This window comes from Delphinus delphis, chromosome 5 (genome assembly GCF_949987515.2).
Source record: "Delphinus delphis chromosome 5, mDelDel1.2, whole genome shotgun sequence".
NCBI lineage: Eukaryota > Metazoa > Chordata > Mammalia > Artiodactyla > Delphinidae > Delphinus > Delphinus delphis.
This window is the reverse complement of record NC_082687.1, coordinates 134,588,149-134,611,004: the sequence shown is the minus strand read 5'-3', so window position 1 is coordinate 134,611,004 and position 22,856 is coordinate 134,588,149. Positions and strand designations below refer to the sequence as shown.

Genomic DNA, 22,856 nt, shown 5'->3' with positions numbered 1-22,856 from the left:
CATACTGGTAACCAATTTTGAGGGGTCAGGTTCCAACAGGTCTCTGGGTTTAAGGGAGTCAAGTCTAGGCTGCAGGTGGTGAGGGAGAAGAGGACATAAAAACTAAATTTAGTTTTTCCACACCACAAGGCATTTGTGCCAAGGTGGCTACTGTGTGTCAACATCAAGGAACCCCTCCTTCCTGGGAACCAGGAGGAAGTCTCTCACAACCAGACGGGAAAGGTGTTCTTTATCCCATGTCAATCCAGCTTCGGAGACCTATTAGTGACATGTGCTCTTCCCCCAAAAAACAATAATGAAGTGTTCCGTATGCTAACAACATAGCTTAAAAAAAAAAAGTAAAACAAAATTCTGCATTTTTAAAAAACTTGATAGAAAATGGTACTTCAAACTGTACAGTCAGCAGAAGTGCACAGTTATCAAGAAGGCACACACTTCACTTGGCATCTCCTGCACCCTCAGCTTTCTGGGCCTGGTCTGTTTCGGCATCTCCGTTTTCTGCAGGGTTATCCCCATCCTTGCCTGTATCAGCTTTCCCCCTTTTTCCCTTTGGGTACCTTCTCTCCCTTCTTTGCAGGGGCCTTTTTAGGCTTGGGCTCTGGCTTTGGAGGAGCAGGTTTAGCAGATGACATTGCAGATCTTCTCTGTGGTTCGTCCTTCACCTTGGTTTTATCTCCTTTAGCATCCCCTTCAGCCTTTCTCTTGGGCGTGGTGGCGACGGCGGCGGGACGTGGGCGCTGGACACGGGCACGCAGTGGCGCGCAGCTTTGGCCGGTCCAGGGGTCGCTCTCACCTCTTCTTCATGCTGCTCCAACTGTTCTGTTTTGAAACTCTGTGTATTGTTTAAATTCTATCGAGAATGTTGGTATTTTGGTTTTAGCAGGCAATCAGCCTGGGTAGGTTCAGGCAGTAGTGCAATGGTGTGCATCTCAAGGGAACTAGGATTTTGGAAGGAAGGGGAAAGGTTTGGATTTGGCAATGGAGAGCAAGCAGGACTCGAAGGATTTAAACCAAAACAAGACAAAACACCTACAACTTGAGAGTATTGCAAGGAAGCAAGGAGACGGCCAGGTTTTTGGTTAGAGTAAGAAGATAAAGGGAACGGTTAGAAGAGTTGTTAAGGGCACCAGGGGATTTGACTCATGACAGCACAATGAAAGAGTCAGGATAGATTAAGAGAAGTGGGAAGTTAGGCTAGATTAGAGCAAAGCATCATGGGGTTAAGAATCTATATGATGAGTTCAAAAAGAGACATGCACCACAGTGTTCACTGCAGCACTATTTACAATAGCCAGGACATGGAAGCAACCTAAGTGTCCATCGACAGAGGAGTGGATGAAGAAGATGTGGCACATATATACAGTGGAATATTACTCAGCCATAAAAGAATGAAATTGAGTTATTTGTAGTGAGGTGGATGGACCTAGAGTCTGTCATACAGAGCGAAGTAAGTCAGAAAGAGAAAAACAAATACCGTATGCTAACACATATATATATGGAATCTAAAAAAATGGTTCCGATGAACCCTAGAGGCAGGACAGGAATAAAGACGCAGACATAGAGAAAGGACTTGAGGACACGGGGAGGGGGAAGGGTAAACTGGGACAAAGTGAGAGAGTGGCATGGACATATATACACTACTAAATGTAAAACAGATAGCCAGTGGGAAGCAGTCGCATCACACAGGGAGATCAGCTCGGTGCTTTGTGACCACCTAGAGGGGTGGGAGAGGGAGGGTGGGATGGAGGGAGATGCAAGAGGGAGGGGATATGGGGATATAAGTATACATATAGCTGATTCACTTTGTTGTGTTGTGGCTGGAAGGACTTGTGGAGCCATTCTTTAAATCCAGAACACTGAAAACCCTCGAAGCGTCCTTTATAGACTAAATCTTTGATGTTGCTGCCACTGGACAGGCAATCTTCCAGGAGCATGGAAATCCTGCTGTGGGTAGGAAGTGTATAATGATGTATATATACCTACTGGGAAAACCCAAGAAAAACTACATCATTTTAGGTCTCTCCTCAAACTTCAACTTATCAGAGGGGCCTTATTTGAACATGTTAACTGAAGTAGTATTTTTTGTGGTCACTTTCCATCCTCTTACTATGCTTCCCCCACCTTCTTAGCACTTATCACCACCTGTCATATATTTATTTGTTTAGTATTTCTTCTCAGTAGAATGTAAAGATCTTGAGAACAGATTTTTTTTTTTTTTTTTTACTGCTTATTTCCAGGACCCAGAATAGTGCCTGAATATTTACAGAATGAATGAATGGATAGATAAGAATATTAGACCCATTAAGTGAGTTCAGTATCATGGTCAATTACAAAATCAATAATCCTAAAATTAATAGTGTTCCTATATACCAGCAAAAGCCTTCAGAAGAATATTTTAAAAGATAATATTTATTAACAGGAACAAAAAATATAAAATATCCAGAAGTAAACTAAATGGAAACTAAATAATATGGAAATTTTACTGACAGAATTGAATGAATAGTGAAGTGTACCATATTGCTGGATGGAAAGACATAATATTGTAATGATGAAAATTCCTCCCAAATTAACCTATAAATTTAACACAGTATCAATCAAAATACCAGCAAAATTTTTAGGGGAGACAGAGGTGCAAAATTTGATTAAAAGATTTAAAATTTCATCAGGAAGAATAAAGGCTTTAGATAGTCAATTAAATTCTGAAGGAAGGCACTGATAAGGGACCTTGCTCTACCAGACACAAAACCAAAAAATATAGGAAAAGACAAATTTGTGGTATGTATCAAAGCCTTAAAAAAAAAAAAAAAAAGGTGTATAGCCCAGGCATTCCACTTCTGGAAATTTTTCCAGTCAGTGTTTGCTAAGTAGAGGATGGTTCAATTAAACAAATACCTGTGGAATACCATGGCGCTTTTAAGAATGATGGTGTAGAACTACATTAATTGCTATGGAAGGTGTTCACCATATATTTTTGTGTTAAAAAAACTGATTACAAAACAATACATCTGTTATCCTCATTTCTTATAAAATTGAAAAATAATAATTTTTATATATATATATATATATATGAAGAAATAACCTGGATGGAAGGTTATACATGAAAATTTTAATGGTAGTTCCTTGAGAATAAGGATTACAAATGATTAAAGCTTTTTGTTGTTTTTTTGAATTTGTATACTGAAAAAATTAGGAAGTTTCCCCCCAAATAGGATGGCAGTTAAACTCTTCACTATTGCCGCCTGGTGGCTACCACTGACAGATATCATTTCTTTTCTATCACCTTAAGAAACAACACACATAACATCATAACTATAAAGTTGTAAAGAAATCTGCAGTATCACCTAGTTCTAGCCATCATTTTATGGCTGAGAAAATAAAAGGCAAAAACGTTTAAGCCATTTGTCTAGAGTCACACTGTTAGTGAAACTTAGTAACAAACTCTTGTTAAGCCCTTTTGCTAAGTACTTTATATAGACTGTCTCATTTTATTCTCATAGGAACAGATGACGCAGTTCCTATTTTTACTCTCATCTATCCCTATTTAACCAATGAGGATCCTGAGGCTCACAGAAAATGACCTACCCGAGGCTGCACACTCGGGGTAGAGCAGGCATTCTGAGGTCCACAACCCTTTCCTGAACCTCCGCGACAGTGCCACCTTAGTCTCTGAATTGCCCTTGCCCTTTCCATTATATCCCACTGCCTCTTCCTTCAGTGCTTTTGGTGAAAACTCTTAAATATGCCCAGCGTTATGTTCCTCCAGGTTGAAAAGAGAGTATAAACATTTATGGAGAGAAATATAAAGAAACGAAGTGGTTTTACCCCCAGCTCCTTTTAAGAATCTTGTCCAGGTGGAAACAGACTTACTTTGAATTGTTCCAGTGTCCAGATCCAAAGGAATATTAGAGACTTGGGACCATGGATAGGCTTCCCTGGGTTCCCTGCTCCAGTTTTCCACATGCTATGTTCTCCCCTTAAGTTTTCATTGACCAGAGCTGAAGAGTTACCATCACTATATGCAGTTGTTCGTGTACTTCTTCCCCTCTCTCTTCTAGCCCTTGCCCAAATTCTCAGGGAGAATAGTCTCTAGCTCTGGATCTATCTTCATGCATCAAAAACAAATGGCATGGGCTTCCCTGGTGGCGCAGCGGTTGAGAGTCCGCCTGCCGATGCAGGGGACGCGGGTTCGTGCCCGGGTCTGGGAAGATCCCTCATGCCGCGGAGCGGCTGGGCCCGTGAGCCATGGCCGCTGGGCCTGCGCGTCCGGAGCCTGTGCTCCGCAGCAGGAGAGGCCGCAGCAGTGAGAGGCCCACATACTGCAAAAAAAAAAGAAAAAAAAAAAACCAAAAAACAAATGGCATAACTGCTAATAAGGGCAAAAATTGTACTAGGGATAAATCTTTTGAAAGTGAAATTAGAAATGGGAATAACTAGTGCGATTAGCCTCTGTAGCCCTTGAGAACCTAAAAAGTCTTTCAGAATTGTTCCCCAAATGAATACATGCCTTTGAACTATCATCTAGTTAAAGCTGACTTTTCTTAAGTACAAGTGTGCTTCAAAATAAATTAAATCTTTTAATTTGTACTAGTGCTGTAAAAGTGTTATTTTTCTAAGCTAGCGAAAAGAACATAGTTGTTAGACAGTCTCGAGTTAAAATTCACATATAAGCTGTGGCTTGAGTAAATTATTAAATTTAACTTACATTGCAATTTTTTCTTACCTCTAAAATTAAGGATAATAATATCACCAAAGGTGGTGGAGAGGATTCAATGAGATGACACATGAAAATGACATACAGGCCTCTAGCAGATACACACTTCCTTCCCTTCTCCCTGTGTTATGTACTTATCTCATCCAAACGTCCTTCATACACCAGGGCTAGGGTTTCTTTGAAGGAATCAGTTCTGCCTCAGCCTGGCTGAGGTGTTTGAGGCTCTTTCCTTTTTTTCTTTCACATCCCATCTTCAGTCTGTCAGTAAGTCCTGTGGGCATCACTTTCAGGATAGATGCTCAATTCGACTTTTTTTTTTTTTAACCCCTCCACAGCTACCATGCCTGTCCAAGCCACCATCACCTCTCATCTGACTGGTGCAGTAACTTCCTAACTGGACTCCCTACTTCCTTTCTTGCTCCCTACCATCTATTCTGCACATGCAGCCAAATTATTTGTTCACAAATTACGTCACTTCTCTATTCAAAACCTTCCACGAGGTCCCCATCACTCTTAGACTAAAAATCTAAAGTCTTCACCAAAGACTACTAAACCTCTGTGACCGGAACCCTGCCTACCATTCTCATACCTCTCTCCTATCTTGCTCTGCTGCAGCTGCACTGGCCTCCTTACTTTTTAAAAAACAACTGAAGTAGAATTGACTTACAATATTATATTAGTTTCAGGGGGCCTCCTTGCTATTATTCTTTGCTGCTGCCAACCATATACCTGCCTCAGGACCTGTATATCTGTTGTTCTCTCTGCCTGGAATGCACCTCCTAGATCTTTAATGCCTTGCCTTTTCATTGCCTACCTCAGAGAGGCTGAACCTAGGCACCCCATTTAAACAGATACTCTTCCAAAACTCTCTCTCCTTAAGCTTCTTTATTTTTTCTCGTAGCGTCTACCAACTACCTTGGCATTGAAAAATACATACATACACATATATTTCTCCGTCTTCTCACTTGAAATGTAAGTTCTGTGGAGATGGAGACTGTGTTTTATTCTCTTTGTATCACTAGCATCTAGAACAGAGCCTGGCATGTGCCAGGCATTCCAAACTATTTGTTAAAAAAATATATTTGTGGAATGAATAAAAAAACGTTTAGCTTCCTGCCATCAAGTCAGCAAACTTGCCTCCTTCTATAGCCATCCTTGCCCCTCTTCCTCCTTTAAGTACAAGAGATGTTTTTCTTCTTGTCTGAGGTCAATGTCTCACCTATGCTGCCTCCTCAATGACCTTGACTTAGCCTTTACATTCACCTCTCCCGCCTGCAGAATTCTCCTTCTAGCAGGCACAAGTCTCTCCCATCTTAAATAAAAATCAAGGGCTTCCCTGGTGGCGCAATGGTTGAGAGTCCGCCTGCCGATGCAGGGCACACGGGTTCGTGCCCCGGTCCGGGAGGATCCCACATGCCGCGGAGCGGCTGGGCCCGTGAGCCATGGCCGCTGAGCCTGCGCGTCCGGAGCCTGTGCTCCGCAACGGGAGAGCCCACAGCAGTGAGAGGCCCGCGTACCGCAAAAAAAAAAAAAAAAAAAAAAAATCAAAAGAAAATCCTCTGTCTGCATCTCTTGTCACCTGCCAATCTCTCCTGCTCTTCACAGCCAAACTTCTTGAAATACTTCTTTATCCTCTTTGCATTCCTCACCTCTCCATCCATTCTGGTTTCTCTAAAACTCCTTAGAAACAGCTCACTCCTGCTTTAATAGTTCTCTTCCCTGAGCTTCTCCAGGATATTACTCTCCTCATGCTTTCTCCTACTTCCCTGACTGCTACTCTTCCTGTCCCTCCCTAAAATTCTGTGTATCTGAGTTCAGATCAGGGTTCTCCTTATTCTGCAGATTCTCCCTTGGCAATCTGACCCATGCCCATGGTTTCGGTTGCCACCCAAATCTGTATGCCCAGCCCTCATCTCCATCTACTAGGCTCACAATTTATATGACCTACTGCCTACTTGATCCCCACCTGGATTTCCACAAGCACCTCAACATAGAGATGCCATCTTCCCTCTCCTAACTTGTCTCTCCTCCGGTGTTACTTATTTTAGTGAATGGCACAATCACCCACCAGTTGTTCGCGGAAGCTACCGTTGGTTTCTCTTCTCCTTCAGAGCCCCTCACCCCCATCCAGCCAATCAGTAGGGTCCCGTTAATTCTGCTATATTGGGTCAAACTGTTGCCCCACCCCTACCCCCCGAAAGATATATCCAGGTCCTAACTCCTGGCGCCTTTGAATGTGACCTTATTTGGAAACAGGATCTTTGCAGCTATGATTATTAAGTTAAGGATCTTGAGATGAGAGCATCCTGGATTTCGGATGGGCCCTAAGCCCAATGTCTGGTGTCCTTATGAGAGAAAGGAGAGGAAGAGGGAGAGGCAGATTTGATACACAGGCACAGGGGAGGGGGCCATGGGAAGACCCCTGTGAAGATGGAGGGAGGCTCTGGAGCTACGTTGCTACAGGAACAACAAGGATTGCCAACCCTGCAGATGCCGTGATTTCAGACTTCTGGCCTCCAAAACTGTGAAAGAATGAATTTCTGTTGTTTTCTTCCCCAAGTTCGTAGTAATTTGTTATGGTAGTCCTAGGAAACTAATACATCTATCTTCTAAGTATCTTGAAATCCGTCCACGTTTCTCCATCATCATTCTCCCCATCTAGTTCAGACCCTGATTACAACAGTCTTCTGCCTCGTCTCCCCACTGCTAGTCTCAGCCGATCTTTCTAAAATGCATGGAATTTACGTCACTACTGACAATCTGTGAGTGGTTTGCCAGTGACTCCTGGATTAAGTCTAAATGCCTGGTCCAGGACTTAAGAGTTTGGCTTCTGCTTACTTGGGTAGCCTTATTTCTCATCTCTCTTCACCCTCACCCTTAATTCTATGCTCCAGACTTAGTAATAATTTCTTCCTTTTTAGTTTTTGGCTACGCCGCACGGCATGTGGGATCGCACTTCCCCGACCAGGGATGGAACCCATGCCCCCTGCAGTGGCAGCGCGGAGTCTTACTCACTGGACGGCCAGGGAAGTCCCGTAGTAATCATTTCTGATATTTATGGGATACTACTCTGTGCCAGAAGACACTATTCTAAGAGCTAGATCTCACAACGACCCTATAAGATAGGAAACAGGCCCCTTTCAATGTCTCTGCCTCTGGGACACTGCTCGTGCTCTTCTTGCATACAGCGCCCTCACTCTGTCTTCCCTTGCTCTCTATCTCCTCCTCCTAATTCACACCGCAATGTAGGTCTCAGCTTATACAGCACTTCCTCCAGGAAGCAGTCCTTGATATTCCTAATCTGGGTTACGTGTCCCACCCCTACCGTCCGTATTCCTATCACACCCTGTACTTCCCCATCATGATATAAAACATTATAACTGTCTATTTACTGGTGTCTTCATCTGTTCAGGCTGCTATAACAAAACATCACAGGCTGGGTAACTCAAAAACAACAGAAATTTATGTCTAACAATTCTGGAGGCTGAAAGTCTAACATCAGGGTCCCAGCATGGTCAGGTGAGGACCCTCTTTCGGGCTGCAGACTTCCCACTGTGTCCTCACATGGTGGTAGGGGTAAGCAAGCTCCCTCTGGGGCCTCTTTTATAAGGGCACCAATCCCATTCATAAGTGCTCTGCCCTCACGCATGACCCAATCACCTCCGAAATGTCTCACTTCCCCGTACCATCACCCTGGGGGCTAGGATTTCAACATAAGCATTTTGGGGGAACACAAACATTCAGACCATCCAATAGGCCTACGGCTCACACTGTATTTTGTTTCCTGCGGAAAGTGGCCGCTCCTTTCTCTTGCCATTGCAACCCCATCCCCAGAATCTAGCACAGTGCCTGGCACAAAAGAGATACTCAACATATTTGAGTAAATCAAAGAACCTTGGGGCTTCCCTGGTGGCGCCGTGGTTGAGAGTCCGCCTGCCGATGCAGGGGACACAGGTTCGTGCCCTGGTCCGGGAAGATCCCACATGCCGCGGAGCGGCTGGGCCCGTGAGCCATGGCCGCTGAGCCTGCGCGTCCAGAGCCTGTGCTCCGCAACGGGAGAGGCCACAAGAGAGGTCCGCGTACCACAAAAAAAAAAAAAAAAAAAAAAAAAGGAACCTTGAATAAAGGCTGTTAGTACCATATGTCTCTACTGACATAGAGTAGGAAAAAATGCACCCCTAGACCTAGATGCCAACTGTCCCCTCCCTCAGAATTCTGATGCCTCCTAAGCCTTTGCTTGGGCCCATTCTGAAACATCTTTTCGTAAGAATTTCCTGAGACACCCAAGGCCAGTTACTTCTCACTTTCCCATCACACTCAGCACTTCGTCAAATACAAGGCTCTCCAGGAAGCTATCCTCTCCCATTCCGCTCTGCAATCCTCCCAAACCCTTCCTCTTCTGGCTCTGTCCTCTGCCCTGTGTCCTCTGGAACTCCTGCCTATTCAAAACAAACTCACCTATAGTCTCATCCTTATAACAAAATACTCCTCCCACCTCCTGGCCTTAAGCAGAAACCTGGTTTCCCTTTAGGAAACGACTCTTTCTACTACCATCTGGGGTGGAGATTGTTAATCTGTCTCGCCCTCATGGAGAAGCCTCTCCTTTCAGAATTATAGTTTTCAACCATCTACCTCTCTCCTCCTGCTGTTTACTGCCATCTACTAACTTCCTAGTTATCCTTTTCTCTAGTTTATGGTCTTTATCTCCACGTGAGTCCCACCGTCATCTGGGATCATTCGCTTGTCCATTTGGACAGCCCTATCTTCTGTGTCCTTGAACCCTCTCAATCTGATGACCTTTAACACACTACACTTGATCTACTCCGTGACTGCACTTAGGTTTGTCGCCAGGAACGGCTCTACCTCCTAAATCCTGGATTTCAGTATCTTCCATTCCTTTAGCACATTAATTTTCTTACAAAGTCCCGTCCTGCCACTTCATTTCTTAATCAGCCTAGATGCGTGGCTCAGCTTTTCATGGTCCAGCTTTTCACAAACGTCCTCACTACCTTGTACCCTTGCTTACCTGGCTCAGATGCAGCCTGGGAACACTATAAGCATTTACTTTTCATCCCTATACCCAGGCTTCTGAGTGCTTGTCTGGGCTAGAACTCTTTTGGTTGGTTGTGATGAAAATCAATGCAAGATAGTTTAGAGAAAAGGAGAGTTTAATGGAGCTACCAGAGGAGCTCATGTGTCAAGAGTACAGCTGGGGCTCCAAGACAGCTGGAACTAGAGACGCCTGCTGCTGGGACTCACTCTGTCTTTTCTGCTTCTCTCAATGTACTGGTTTTCTCCACACGACAAGAAATAGTCTCAAGCGTCCTATCCTATGGTTCCTGGAAAGTTACTGTTTCCTCTTATTATAGTTCAGAAAATCCCAAGGGAGGGCTCTGACCTAGCTTAGATCAGGTGTTCACTCACGGACCAATCACTTATAACTAGACAAGGCACTTGAGTCAGTAGCCTCCATTAGAACTAGATGACAGAATCAAGGAAGGAACAGTTTTCCCACGAGGAGAGAGTAGCAGACACGCAGAATAATCGATGGCTGCCTCGGAACTCCTAGAGATCGATGAATTGAAGCCACTGTAAACTTATAACAGCAACTTTAGAAGGACCCTCAGAACTGTCCAGAAAGTCTACTTGTCCTTAAGGACTTTGTTGAGTCTCCCTCTGCTCTTACGGTTCCTCAAAATAGAACTCTGAGTGCTTCCGTAATCCTACTGGATGAATCTTTCAGAGCCCTGTCATGCACTACATCTGGCCCTTGAGGTTTTAACTCACTTATCAAATTTGACCATTTCTAAGCAATGGCTATTGCATAACAGAAGAATTAGGCTTGTCTAAAAGGATTTCAAAACAATAGTAAAAGTGCTTATTTTGAAAAGATCCTATGACCATGTATTGCTTGAAAATTTTCACTGGACCTAACCAATGGCCTCTGAATTTCTCTCACAACTACGACATTCAAAACGAAGAAAACAAGTGACACCTCTACCTTGCAGAATACAGAAACACCATGTATGCTGCTGATACTACTACTTAGCAAGCGCTGGGTTTCCTCTAGGTTATATAATCCACAGCTCATGGCAAACAGTAACTGCAAGTAGGAATGGGGTCTTATCAATTAAATGCCTGGTTTAGAGCAGTACCTACACTATTGATTTAATCTCGGTCCATGGTATGCCTGGCTTTTTGGCAAATGCTAAAAAGCATTAGCTTTTTCTTTCATAATTTACCTAATTTCTTACCTCCCATGAACTGTTAGAGTTCACAGGTGCTAAGCTCTAGCAGTAAGGTTCCTATAGCCCCAAGTGCAAGTTGAAGTGACAAGTAATCTCTTTTGAGCACCTTCTGGTTTCTTCTTCTGGCTCACTGAGCCATCTTTTAACCTATGACTGGTTTAAAGTGGATTGGTCATCCTGTATGATGACCTTTCTCATGGGAAGTTAATACATTTAAGTTGGCAGTCTAATTTATTCAGCGGTTTACGTAAACTGATCCCTCAGAGCTTTATTACCAGTGGATAAACTTTTAAAACAGAGTTCCTAAACCTGTGTTTAGCTGCCAATCAGGCCCAACCCTGCTGTCTACCATTATATGCCACTACTTAAGCAATCCACTAGCTGGTCATATGCAAACTCATAACCACTACAGGTCATATGGGAATAAATTTATTTATTTTTTGGTCTGTCTTTTGCAGGTTGATTTTGATGGTGAAAATCGTCCAACTTTTGCTAATCAAGTTAGGGGCGTATATAATGTCTTCACAATTATTGCATTTCCAGGTGAGATAAAATTCATCCACTTAGTAAACACTGAGTGAGCATTTCCTTTGTGCACGGCTTTATGGCTGGGGTAGTGAGGGACATAACAAAGTAAAATCCATGGTCCCAGGTCCCAATCCAGTTTGGGGGAAACTGGAAAACAGTTTGGAAACATTGTTATTTATTTTATAAATAAAAATGTCAAATAATCAAGAACGAAATAAGTTTGAGCCGACACAAATATCAGATGTTTTGATATGAGCAGAAAGGACAGTAAAGCTGAATTTCCAGGAGGGGAGCATCACTGTGGGTTAAAATGGCCAGGGATGCATCACAGAGAAAGTGGGAGATGTGCTGTGCTTGGAAAGGAATAGGAATTGCACGGCGAAGCGAATTCCATGCCAGAAGAATGGAACAAGGAAAAGCTTCAGTTTTAAAGCTTGGTGTGTGAGTCAGTTTGGCTGGGAGTTTTGACCAGGGCAGTTGTGGAAAATCAGATTGCAAAGGTAAGAGGAAGCTAGCCTATGCCTGCTGTCAATAACAGATGTGGTGTGCAACTATAAAGAATCATCTTATGTTGGATGAATTTCTTTCTTCATCTTAGATGTCCCTGCCGTATCAAAAGTGCCCATTCTAATGCTTAGACCACAAGCCTGGAACATGGTGGAATACAGTATCATGGCAATGATTCACTATTTGTAATGCTGGTGAGGAATGTTGTATAACGCTCACACGGCTCCGAATGTATTGAAGTGTTCAATGGATGCTCCCTTTGGAATCTCAGCAGCATTCTCAAGCAGGTTAATAACGGAACTACTTACGACTTTCCAGCTTATTGGTAGATATATTCACTCACGCAACCACTTATTGAGTACCAACTAGGTACCAGGCATTTAGTCTACACTTTGAGGGATTTAAAGATGAATAAACAGGATTTCTGCCCCTAAAGAGCTTGTAATAGTATAAAAATAAGATAGACACTCAAAAAACTTTAAGTTAATACTACATATAAAGATGAATAAAAGAAAGATGGAATGTGCTATGAAAGATCAGAGAAGGAAGAAATTCAACCCTGCTGAGAAAAACCTTAAAGAATGGGCAGAATTTGCTCAGTCGGTAATGGAGGAAAGAACATTTCAGCAAGAGTGAGAGGTATGAAGAAAGACTTGGCGTGGGAAAGCATTTGGCATGTTTGCAGAACCGTGAATAACCTAGCTGTTAACTTGTTTGTTCACAGGTTAATGGACAGCAGATTTCCAGTTTTTTAATTATGATGGGCTGACACCTGGGAAAGACACTGTACAGCAACACAAGTGGCCCTTTCTTTTTTCTTTCAAAGGTAATATTTTCAGTAAGCCACCAGTGTGGTCCTCTTGACCACACAAAAAGCTAACCCTGAGATTTTCATGAGCAACAATGAAAGAGCACAAAAGGCACAATATTAATGTAGATTCATGTCAGACTCTTTTAGTCAGAAAGGTTCATTTAAATGTTTAGAAAAATAAAAGTCCCAAGGCTTCATGATCATTTCCTCTTCTAACAGGAGAAAGCTCAAAGTTGTTTTCTCCAGAGCATCGCTAGGGGGATATTACTCAACACTAAAAGGGAATTAACCACCGATACATGCAACAACACAGATGGTTCACAAAACAGTTATGCTGAGTGAAAGAACCAGATTAAAAAAGTAAATACTGTATGATGATCTCTTTTGTATAAAACTCTAGAAAATGCAAACTAAGTTATAGATAAAGAAAGCCGAGGCTGGGGGCTGAGAAGGGTAGCAGGGAAGGGTGACAGAAGGGCCTGAGAAAACCTTCTGGGGTAATGGATGTATGTTTATTACTTTGTGGTGATGATTTCATGGGTGTGTGCTTATGTCAGTTGTATATTTTAAATATGAGTATTGGTGGCGCAGTGGTTGAGGGTCCGCCTGCCGATGCAGGGGACACGGGTGCGTGCCCCGGTCCGGGAAGATCCCACATGCCGTGGAGCGGCTGGGCCCGGGAGCCATGGCCGCTGAGCCTGCGCGTCCGGAGCCTGTGCTCCGCAACGGGAGAGGCCACAGCAGTGAGAGGCCCGCGTACCGCAAAAAAAAAAAAAAAAAAAAAAAAAAAAAAAATGAGTTTACTGTTTACTGTATGTAAACTATACCTCAATAAAACTGTTTTTAAAAGACACGCTTCCATTTGAGGACCACCAACTTCATCTTTATACCATTTTATGTCAAATCTGAGTAAAAGATTAGTGTAACATTTTAATGAGATCTGTGTGTGTGTGTCTTAATTTCTGAACCAGATAAGATAATCATGATGAAAAAGACAAAAGCACTTGTATGATTAGGTATAAACTATCATAGTTAAATGATGAAGTAAGATGGTCTCTACGATATTTTATTTCTATAGACTGAAATTGCTCAACTTTAATAGGGAATAAATACTAAGGAATATTTAAATTCAGGATATAAGTAGATAATGGAATAAACAGTCCTGTTACTACCTCATGCAATAATGTAAAAACAGACCATTCATTGACAGAGAAAATTTAACTTTAATCAACTTCTCCACTTAGAGGTAGGAACAACATTGCCATCTAGTTGTTGGATACTGAGTATATTGTTGACATACTCTTGACAGTGTTCAATTTCTCTTGTATGTAGCTACTCAAGGAACATACAGAAGGCCCCAACCAATTAAATCACCTTCCTAAGGGTGTGACTGTGACTGCCACAGTGTGGTTACACTGCCACCGTAAGTACAGGGCAGGCGGCCGTGTATTCTCTGACTCCTTCATGCTCGAGGCTCTTCTGTGTGATACACACACACCCCCCAAGCAAAACAAACAACTTGATCCCTGCCCTGGGATTAGTCTAGTCAGGGACACCAACAACTAGGCGTTTCAATACGATGCAGTGGGCGCCATGAGAGCAGAAGTACAGGCATAGCCTGTCCCACCTTGCTTCGCTTTATTGCTCTCTGCAGAAATTATGTTTACAAATTGAAGGCTTGTGGCAACCCTGCGTCGAGCGAGCTAGTCTGTCGGCACCATTTTCTCGACAGCATTTGCTCACTTCATGTCTGTGTCACATTTTGGCAATTCTCCCAATATTTCAAACTTTTTCATTATTATTATATTTGTTATGCTGACATGTGATCCGTGATCTTTGACGTTACTATTGCAAAAAGATTATGACTTGCTGAAGGCTCAGATAATGGTTAGCATATTTTAGCTATATTTTAAAATTAAGATATATATTGTTTTTTTAGACATAATGCTATTTATTGTACACTTAATAGACTTCAGTATGGTGTAAACATAACTATTACACGCACTGGGAAGCCAAAAAGTTTGTGTGACTTGCTTTATTGTGATACTTGCTTTACTGTGATACTTTATTGCGGTGGTCTGGAAGTGACCTGCAGTAGCTCGGAGGTGTGCCCGTACAGAAACTGTGTCAGATCAGAAGAGCACCAGGGGGCAGTTGGGGGTTTAGGGGCCACAGGTGGGAAGAAGTTTATCTAAAATGAAAGCAATGAGTAAGAGAAGAAAAGTGATGAAATACTGAGGTTTAGAGAGGTCAGGAAGATGAGACTCCGCAGTGGCCTGTGAACTATTTTATTCTAGAAGCAACAGGAAGCTGTTGAAGGATTCTAAGCCAAGGAATTAGATTTGTAATTTAGAAATAATATTCTGGCTGCAGTATGGAGAACAGATTAGTTTAGGCAAGATATGATGCTACTAACGAATGAAGAAAACTAATGATGAAAACAGACGTGCACACAGAATGGAAGGATGATGAGCAGAGAAAACTGAGAAGCCTTCTCACTCGACCTCAAGCTGGCAGAACTCACTGCTGCTCCCTCGGGCTCCCACTCTTTCTCACCTCTGCATCTATCAAGGCACCCCTCATTTGTCACTGAACATATTTATCTTTGTTTCTCCTTCTACTAAGCTGTAAGGATCTTTCAGGCAAGAATCACGTCATATTCATCACTGAATTCCCAGAACCTAGCACAGAGCCTGGCAGATAGTCCTCAGTAAGACTTTGATATGAGTCCATGCTTTTTCCACTCTATCATACTCCCTCCAAAAGACTGGTGAATGAAATCTTTCTCAAAAGCAGGAAAAAAGGGATTACATCTCATGTAAAGCACAGATAATGACCCTTATACTAAAGAGGGTGCAGTCCATAGAGAAAGTCCTTGGGTTCTGTCCTCTGGGATGTCTGCTGCATGCCTACCAGAGCGTGGCAAATCCACGGCTGCTTGTTTTAAACCATAAGGAAGTCCAGCAGAGACCAGGCCAAATACTACCGCGCGCAGCCTTCTGCACAGTAGCCCCCGCAAGGATCCAGCAATAACCACCCCACCATGGATCTAGACACACTCCTACAGAGACAAGGCTCAACGCTGCTGGGACCCTAGGTTAACCAGGGTCAAAGCAACTAGACAGAAAGCTGAGAAACTATAGTTCCATCCAAGTAGTTGTCATTCCTGGTCCCTGCTCAGAAGGCAGACTCCTCAGCCATCCATCAGCTTCCTCTCACTTCTTGTCTCCAGCTCCAAACTGCTGTGTACCTGACAGCACACCCTCTTGACCCCTCATCTCTACTTTTCCCACAAAAATCCCCCCTTAGCCCCTTCCAGTGTGGGCCTTGGCCACCTATTCCACTATAAACAAACTCACCGATACATGTACAGCTTTTCTGATGAATGTCCTTGACTCCTTTCTCAAAGATACTACTTCCTTTGCAGTTTCCTCAAACTGCATGTACCACGAGGCTCAGAATAGGTATTACCCTTTTTTGTCCTGTAGCCTCGTCTAAAGCACTTCACTCTCCTGTAAAAACTTTCATTCCTTTGAGGTTTATTCCATCCGATTTTGTCACCTTTTACCTTGCTTTGTCCCTAACAGCCATTTATCTCCAGATCATTCTCCACAGTAACATTATACCTGGAGCATTTTATTCCTTTAAACCCCAATTCATTTCATCACTTCCTAGGCGATTTCAATATTCGTGTGGATGGTCTGTTAAACACCCAAGCCTCGCAGTTCCAGGGCCACTGCCACACTCTCTGCTTTATTATGGAGTAGTTCTGAGCGATTTCAATACCCTTATCCTTCCATCCACAGACAGCATCCTCAGTATGCCTGATGCCACAATCGCATCAAGACCTTCATTCCTAAAAAAAAAAAAAAAAAAAAAAAAAAAGACCTTCATTCCTGTGATGCTGCCTTTTCTTCCAGTTTATTCTTGGTCCCATGTCTTTCCATATCTGGCCTGGATCTCTTAATTGGTCATATGGCCTCTTCTCTCACCAGTGCTTTCAATCCCCCTCCATGTTTTTCCTTCCCTGGTGTCTCTCTTCCAACACACATGTCTAGAACAGTGTCATATTCTGCCAGGCACCAACGCCTCAACCTCCTTCCCTTCATCCTCGTCTTTCTCCTTCATCCGTCGTCATCCAGCTCACGATTCTGGGTCAGTCCTGTCACATGCCTGGTTCTATAAGCCATTCAGCTGAGGTACTAGAAGCAATCATAAAAACCACTACGCTTTCATGATTTCCAAACTCAATTCAGTGGTCAACACTGTTCATTAATGCTTTTTTCTTTAGTCGGCTGAATATTCCAAACTCCCTCCATTCTCTCTTCAAATCCCTCCCAAACCAACCTTTTACCCCTCCTCCTTCACAAACAGCATACTTTCCACTTCACAAAAAATATTGAGACCATCTAGTACAAACCTCTTCTCTCACAGCTATAAATTTGCTTACACCATTCTCTCACTTCCTTTTTGTTTCCAAGAAAGGGTGTCTTTTTCAAGGCCTACGTCCTTTGGGACCTAACTCCATGAATTTTCTCCCTCCTCTACAAGTTCCTTTCCTTCTAATTATAATCATGCTCAAATCTCTCAACTATCATGACCCTTCTTTTTACCCCTTTATCTTCTTGTTGTTTCTGCCCTCCGTCTTCCCTTTCTATCTCATTCAAAGGTTTCTGACAGAGCGGCCTCTCCTGAAGCCTGTATGTCCTCACCTCCACGCACTGCTCACCTCAGTTCCCTGGCTTCAATTCCCACTTAGCAGAATCCAGTTCTGCTAAGTTTATGAAGGACTTCCTAACTGCAAGATCTAATAAAAACTAGTATTTGTGAGTTTATGATAGTTTTCACTAATGGTAATGTTTTCCCCCCACTGCACTCAGGAAGAGTCACTCTTTGGCCTGAAGTATAATATTGTAGTTGGGGTGAAAGGTAAGGTACAGAATAGACCCTGTTATCTTGGGTTTTAATTATAATACTTTAGCAAGACAGCCTGGCAATCTCTAATAATCAATACGTCTATAACATACAGCTCTTGGCCACATTACCACGGGCATCTTAGCCACTGGAGTGGTCTCTTTTGCAAAACACTGCATTTCACTTAAGGGATAAAGGATGGTAGTTTCCAATTCACAGAACTGGTAAATGATCTTATGACACTTACCTTCACCATCTTAAAAATCCACTTCCCCATTGTAAAAGGAAATCCAAACACCAGCATAACAGAAGGTTATAGGGAAAAAAAGATAAGTTTGAAACATAAAGCAGTGTTATATATATCAAAAAGGGTAAACAAATACTGTGTAAAAATGCATAGTTTAGAAAATACTCATTTTTTAAAAATTTCAACAATTCTTTCTTCTAAGGCAGTTCTAAACAGCACAAGGCATTTAACTTCAGTAATAGCTCTTTAAGCAAATGTATGTGGTCCAGGAACATAGCATAGTTTAGTTTGTCTTGAAACGAAAACCTGGGTTCAAGTTCCTGCTCTAACATCTAGTTTTGTGAACTTGAACTTGCAGCTGATAAGGCAAGAAGGAACACAGGGAAAGATGTACACGGGTCCTTTGACCCAGCTCTCCACTACTAGCTGGGCACCTTTTAGCAAGTCATGTAACATACCTCCATCTGTAAAGGAAGGATAATAGTACCTACATATAAACACTTTGGAAATTACAAAGGGCAATAACGTTTTAGATATTATTTGAGCCTCCTTTCTTCCTGAAAAATTATGTTACACATCATGGTAACCCTTCCTCCTACTTTTCTCATCACTCCTGATAAATCAGTAAAAGTACCCTTAACCTTCTGGGAGAGTATAGAAACCAAAGAAGCATTTGTTTCAATTGTTGACTTTTCCCCTACTTTCTGAGTGAGTTATAGTATTATCTTAGTATTAGTCTATTTTTGTCCACCCACTTTTTCAATGGGGAATAAAAAAATTGTTGTTGTTGTTTTTTAACTTTGTACAAAGTATCCCACATAGACCCCAAATCAACAAAAACACCTAATGTTAACATTTTGCCATGTTTATCTCAAACATGTTTTTTAAGAAATAAAAACTAGATCCCCTATGTGGCTCTCCCTCCTTTCAAGAGAACCACTGTCCAGAATTCAGGACAGTGGTTCTGGACAGTTTATAATTCCCAAACCTATTTTTAAACTTTTACTTTATGTGAATACATCCATAAATGATACTTAGTCTTATCTCACTTAAAAATTTTACATATAAGAAACATAATACAATGCCATTTAACTTTTTTGATCGTTACTGTTTTAGAGAGCAATCCTTGATTCACCTAATGCTAGCTTATTTGTATTAACTGTACAGCATTTCATTAAATGAATGCAGTCAAATTTGTTTATGTTACATTTTATTTCCAAATTTCATTATTATAAACAATACTGTGATGAACATTCTTGCACGTCTCTCTGGCAAATGCGTGGGAATGTTTATAGGGCATATGTGTGTGTGTGTGTGTGTATATATACATATATATACACACACACACACATATACACAGACACACATATATGTATATACACACAGGTATATATAGATATATATAGATATCCTAGAGGAATTGCTGGTTTACACACGTTTTGTTTTTGTTTTTGTGGTACCCGGGCCTCTCACTGTTGTGGCCGCTCCCGTTGCGGAGCACAGGCCCCGGATGCGCAGGCTCAGCGGCCATGGCTCACGGGCCCAGCCGCTCCGCGGCATGTGGGATCTTCCCGGACCGGGGCACGAACCCGTGTCCCCTGCATTGGCAGGCGGACTCTCAACCACTGCGCCACCAGGGAAGCCCCACACGTTTGATTTTAGTAAATAAATATTGCCAATTGCCCTCATAATGATTATACCAATTTATACTCCCAAAGACAGTACACCTGAGAGTTCCTGTGCTGTTTTTCAACATCTCTGCCAGCATTGACATTCAGACTTCTAAAATGTTACCGACTAGATGGATGTGAATGATCACATCTTGATTTTGAACCTTTGGACCCCAATCCTTAAAAAATTTTGACTCTTCAGCACTATTATCTTCTACATCTCCTAGCTTTCTGACGACTACTTCTTGGTCTCTTTGGCTAGCTTCTCTTTCTCAACCCCCTTTTCTCTCAGTATTTGTAAGTCATCTTTTTTTTTTTTTAAACATCTTTATTGGAGTACAACTGCTTTACAATGGTGTGTTAGTTTCTGCTTTATAACAAAGTGAATCAGTTATGCATATACATATGTCCCCATATCTCTTCCCTCTTGCATCTCCCTCCCTCCCACTCTCCCTGTTCCACCCCTCTAGGTGGTCACAAAGCACTGAGCTGATCTCCCTGTGCTATGCGGCTGCTTCCCACTAGTTATCTATTTTACATTTGGTAGTGTATATATGTCCATCCCACTCTCTCACTTTGTCCCAGCTTACCCTTCCCCCTCCGCGTATCCTCAAGTCCATTCTCTAGTAGGTCTGCATCTTTATTCCTGTCTTGCCCCTAGGTTCTTCTGACCACTTTTTTTTTTTAGATTCCATATACATGTGTTAGCATATGGTATTTGTTTTTCTCTTTCTGACTTACTTCACTCTGTATGACAGTCTCTTGGTCCATCCACCTCACTATAAATAACTCAACTGCGTTTCTTTTTATGGCTGAGTAATATTCCATTGTATATATGTGCCACATCTTCTTTATCCATTCATCTGTCGATGGACACTTAGGTTGCTTCCATGTCCTGGTTATTGTAAATAAAGTTGCAATGAGCATTGTGGTACATGACTCTCTTTGAATTATGGTTTTCTCAGGGTATATGCCTGGTAGTGGGATTGCTGGGTCGTATGGTTGTTCTATTGTTAGTTTTTTAAGGAACCTCCATACTGTTCTCCATAGTGGCTGTATCTATTTACATTCCCACTAACAGTGCAAGAGGGTTCCCTTTTCTCCACACCCTCTCCAGCATTTACTGTTTGTAGATATTTTTGATGATGGCCATTCTGACTGCTGTGAGGTGATACCTCACTGTTGTTTTGATTTGCATTTCTCTAATGATTACTGATGTTGAGCACACTTTCATGTGTTTGTTGGCAATATGTGTATCTCCTTTGGAGAACTGTCTATTGAGGTCTTCTGCCCATTTTTGGATTGGGCTGTTTTTGTGATCTTGAGATGCATGAGCTGCTTGTAAATTTTGGAGGTTAATCCTTTGTAAGTTGCTTCATTTGCAACTATGTTCTCCCATTCTGAGGGTTGTCTTTTCATCTTGTTTATGGTTTCCTTTGCTGTGCAAAAGCTTTTAAGTTTCATTAGGTCCCATTTGTTTATTTTTTATTTCCATTTCTCTAGGAGGTGGGTCAAAAAGAATCTTGCTGTGATTTATGTCAGAGTGTTTTGCCTATGTTTTCCTCTAAGAGTTTTACAGTGTCTGGTCTTACATTTAGCTCTTTAATCCATTTGGAGTTTATTTTTGTGTATGGTGTTAGGGAGTGTTCTAATTTTATTCTTCTACATGTAGCTGTCCAGTTTTCCCAGCACCATTTACTGAAGAGGCTGTCTTTTCTCCATTGTATATTCTTGCCTCCTTTATCAAAAATAAGGTGACCATATGTGCGTGGGTTTATCTCTGGGCTTTCTATCCTGCTCCACCGATCTATTTTTCTGTTTTTGTGCCAGTACCACACTGTCTTGATTACTGTAGCTTTGTAGTATAGTCTGAAGTCCAGTAGCCTGATTCCTCCAGCTCCGTTTTTCTTTCTCAAGATTGCTTTGGCTATTCGGGGTCTTTTGTGTTTCCATACAAACTGTGAAATTTTTTGTTCTAGTTCTGTGAAAAATGCCATTGGTAGTTTGATAGGGATAGCACTGAATCTGTAGATTGCTTTGGCTAGTACAGTCATTTTCACAATGTTGATTCTTCCAATCCAAGAACATGGTATCTCTCTCCATCTGTCTGTATGATCTTTAATTTCTTTCATCAGTGTCATAGTTTTCTGCATACAGGTCTTTTGTCTCCTCAGGTAGGTTTATTCCTACTTTTTTTTGTTTGTTTGTTTAACATCTTTATTGAAGAATAATTGCTTTACAATGGTGTGTTAGTTTCTGCTTTATAACAAAGTGAATCAGCTATACATACACATATATCCCCATATCTCCTCCCTCTTGCATCTCCCTCCCATCCTCCCTATCCCACCTCTCTAGGTGGTCACAAAGCACTGAGCTGATCTCCCTGTGCTATGTGACTGCTTCCCACTAGCTATCTATTTTACATTTGGTAGTGTACATATAAGTCCATGACACCCTCTCACTTCGTCCCAGCATACCCTTCCCCCTCCCCATGTCCTCAAGTCCATTCTCTAGTAGGTCTGTGTCTATTCCTGTCCTGCCCCTAGGTTCTTCAGAACCATTTTTTATTTTTAGATTCCATATATATGTGTTAGCATATGGTATTTGTTTTTCTCTTTCTGACTTACCTCACTCTGTCACAGCTCACTCTTTTAAGTCACCTCCCTTCTGAGTTTCAGACCTATATACCTAGCTGCCTATTACACATCTTATGGGAAACATGCCTAAAATTCATGTCTGAAAAGACCTCCTTTCCCCTCAATTTCTTCTTCCTAATACTTGACTGTGTTTAATGATACTGTTAAAGACAATGTTGCATGCCAAAACCCTGGGCATCACTGCTAGCTTTTACTTCTCCATGCACCGCTCTCTTCCCTCCAACATAGCCAGCTGATTGAGGTCCTACCTCTTCACATCTCTTGTATCCTTGGCTCTCTTCATAATGAGCTGTTGTTGCCCTTACTGCTTCTTACCAGACGTTATATTGATCAGAAGCAAGCACTTTGTTAGACATACCTGGGCTTGAACGAGGATTTTTAATCACTTACAAGCTATGTGACCACAGGAAAATTATGATCCTCAAGTCTTCTGTTAAGTGGGAACGACACCCACCTCATCATGGTTTTTTTCAAGGATTAAATGAGCTAATGGGTACAAAATGCTTACTACACTGCCTGGCATATAGTAAGAACTCAGTGAGTTCTTACAGCTGCTATTCACT

The 22,856-nt window shown here is 42.0% G+C and overlaps 1 pseudogene; it reads right to left on the bottom strand.

Moving 5' to 3' along the window:
- Window positions 1-436: 436 nt before the first annotated feature.
- LOC132426346 (non-histone chromosomal protein HMG-17 pseudogene) lies at window positions 437-9,077 on the bottom strand (annotated as a pseudogene).
- Window positions 9,078-22,856: the final 13,779 nt, after the last annotated feature.